This window comes from Setaria italica, chromosome VI, assembly GCF_000263155.2.
Source record: "Setaria italica strain Yugu1 chromosome VI, Setaria_italica_v2.0, whole genome shotgun sequence".
NCBI lineage: Eukaryota > Viridiplantae > Streptophyta > Magnoliopsida > Poales > Poaceae > Setaria > Setaria italica.
This window is the reverse complement of record NC_028455.1, coordinates 25,159,448-25,162,424: the sequence shown is the minus strand read 5'-3', so window position 1 is coordinate 25,162,424 and position 2,977 is coordinate 25,159,448. Positions and strand designations below refer to the sequence as shown.

Genomic DNA, 2,977 nt, shown 5'->3' with positions numbered 1-2,977 from the left:
AAAAGCAGCAAATGAAGGGCGTACAAAAATATTAGAAACACAAAAGCGTGTGTCCAGTGAGAAGCTTGAATCTCAGAGGCTTGCTCACCTTGCAGCGAAAGAGCACAAGGAAGCAGTTATGATAGAAACATATCGATCGTTATTGATGCAAAACACAAGTGGAATGGATGACAATGTGAAAGCCGAGCATGTGTTGGCATTGAGGTGCCTGAGGGAGAGCATATTTAAATGACTAAGGTATTGCTTACTGTATATTTTTTATACTGAATGATTTACTATGCTGAAACAAGTTACATTTTTTATAGTGAATAATTTACTATGCTGAAACGAGTTACATTTTTTTACTAAATGATTTACTAAAAATTAGGATTATTGAATTATGTGCTGCACTTAATGTAGTCAATGCTGAAAATGTGAATTATTGAATTATGTGCTGCACTTAATGTAGTCTATGCTGAAAATGTGGACTGTTAGCATGTAGTCCAGATACCCATACATGAAGTCAATACTCCAAATAAACATACTACAATTAAATTGCACATAACTACAATGTAGTGTAGAACTACAAGGCAGAACAGAACACTCTATATTAATCCCCTCATCTTCCTATTATGGCTACAAAACTCTGTTTCTTTCCTCGTGCTCTCTGATCTCCCTACTCAGCCCAAGCTATGTCTGATTCATATTCGTACTTAGATGATTCTGATGAGCTAGACCCTTCCAAAATCATTGAGAAGCATGTTGCCGAGCAAAGCATCCTCGACTCCTTTGCTAGGAGTCTTACAATGAAGATCAAGGCTGCCTTCTCTCCTCAGCGACAATATGGTCCGAGAAAGAGCATCCGGAGAGATCATGAAGGTGCCCATGAGCGTCTTGTAGAGGACTACTTTGCTGCAGAACCGCTCTACCCCGAGAGTATGTTTCGTACTAGATTTCATATGAATAGGCATCTCTTCCTATGAATTGTGAGTGCCCTTGGTCAGTGGAGTCCCTATTTTACTTATAGGGTGGATTGTGCTGGTCGAATAGGGCTCTCACCACTGCAGAAGTGTACAACAGCCATGCGCATGCTAGCTTATGGTAGTCCAGCAGATGCTCTTGATGAGTACTTGAAGATTGGGAAGTCCACTGCATTACAGTGCTTGGATAAGTTTGCACAAGGGGTGATTGAGGTGTTTGGTGGGGAGTACTTGCGACGCCCCACACGTGAGGATGTTGAGAGATTGCTCCAGGTTAACGAGTCTCATGGTTTCCCTGGAATGCTAGGTAGCATAGATTGCATGCATTGGCGTTGGGAGAATTGTCCTTTAGCTTGGAGGGGGCAATTCACCCGTGGTGATTATGGAGTTCCAACTATAATCCTAGAAGCTGTTGCTTCCCAGGACCTTCATATTTGGCATGCATTCTTTGGAGTTGCTGGGTCAAACAATGACCTTAATGTGCTCAACCAGTCCCCACTTTTTCTTGATGCCTTAAAAGGAGAAGCTCCTCAAGTTCAGTTTTCAGTCAATGGTAATGAGTATAGCACTGGTTATTACCTTGCTGATGGTATATACCCAGAATGGGCAGCCTTCATGAAGTCTATAACACTTCCCCAAACAGAGAAGCATCAGTTGTTTGCTAAGCAACAAGAAGGGGCAAGGAAAGATGTGGAGCATGCTTTTGGGGTAATGCAGTCCCGTTTTTCCATTGTTCGTCGGCCTGCACGTCTATGGAAGAGAAAGAGTATTGGAAGGATCATGAAAGCTTGCATCATTCTCCACAATATGATAGTGGAAGATGAAAGAGAGGATGCTAATATTCATATTGACTTGAATGAGAATCCGGGGGCATCCTTTGCTCTACCTCCTGAAGTGAACACTAGTCGTAATCCATGCTTTTCTGATGTCATGCGTAGAAAAGTTGCTATTCGAGATCGTCCACAGCATACCCAACTTAAAAATGATCTCATTGAGCACATTTCGCATAAGTTCGGAAATAGGCAACATAACTAGCCATGGTAGAATTCTGAAACCGGCATGTTTTTGTAATTTTTTTCCTTAACAATTAGAATTAACATGATGTCTTACATGTACCGTTTCAGGAATCAAGACTGGGCATGGTGTACTGAATGTTGCAGATGCTAGTTGCAGGTATCCACTCAAAAATTCTGAACACGTTGTCTTTAACATATTTGATCCACACTTGTCCACAAACACAAAAGTTTTCTAGCTAATTCTCAGGACCCATATGTTTAACTTTCACACTATTATGCTTGCAGTGTTGCCACTTCGATGCAAATGGGATGGCTGCTCCATTGTACCGAAGTTCACCTGTCAACTTTGGCTTTATGCTTCTATCACCATCTTCTAATCAAGTGGATTCCGTACCAGTGAACTTATTTAGTACTATTTTTAGTTAATGGCCTGTGAGCCAACGAATTATCCTATTTAGTATTGCTTTTAGTTAATGGTATGTGTGCGACCGAACTTATTTGGATTGTTGTTTGGAATTTGTCATCTCAGATTATGTTGTTTGGTATAATGCTATGGATAAGCATATTTGTTTTCTAGTTGAATGAGACACATATTTGGCCACAAAGATATGATCACAGCAGATTGTTTGCACTTGTGAACATTAAATCACTGCAATTTGTACGTAATCTATGCTGTAGCCGGCCAAACAGCTAGCTTGTTGTATTAGTTAGCTGTATAACTGGCTGCAAATGACATGGCATAGCTTGTTGTATTAGTTGGCTGTATAACTGGCTGCAAATGACATGGCATGGGCTTGCAGCCGGCTGCTGGCTAAATTATTGCTCTTCTAACACGCGGTATGCTTTCCGATTTCAGTGCCACTTACACCCCTCGGGACATCGAGGATGCGAGTGGTTGCTTGTCTCCTTAGCTCTGCCTTGGGCCTATAACCTGCGAGGATACAGTTTGAGGGTGTCAACCGTTTTGGCGATCCCCAACACTAATCATTGATATTATTTCTA

General features: G+C 41.4%; 1 long non-coding RNA gene across 1 annotated transcript; it reads left to right on the top strand.

The window, feature by feature from the left end:
• The first annotated feature begins 1,575 nt into the window (after positions 1-1,575).
• LOC101786892 lies at positions 1,576-2,557 on the top strand. Its single transcript, XR_001164320.2, has 3 exons — positions 1,576-1,999; positions 2,084-2,132; positions 2,261-2,557. It is a non-coding gene; the product is annotated as an uncharacterized LOC101786892 (long non-coding RNA).
• The last annotated feature ends 420 nt before the right edge of the window (positions 2,558-2,977 follow it).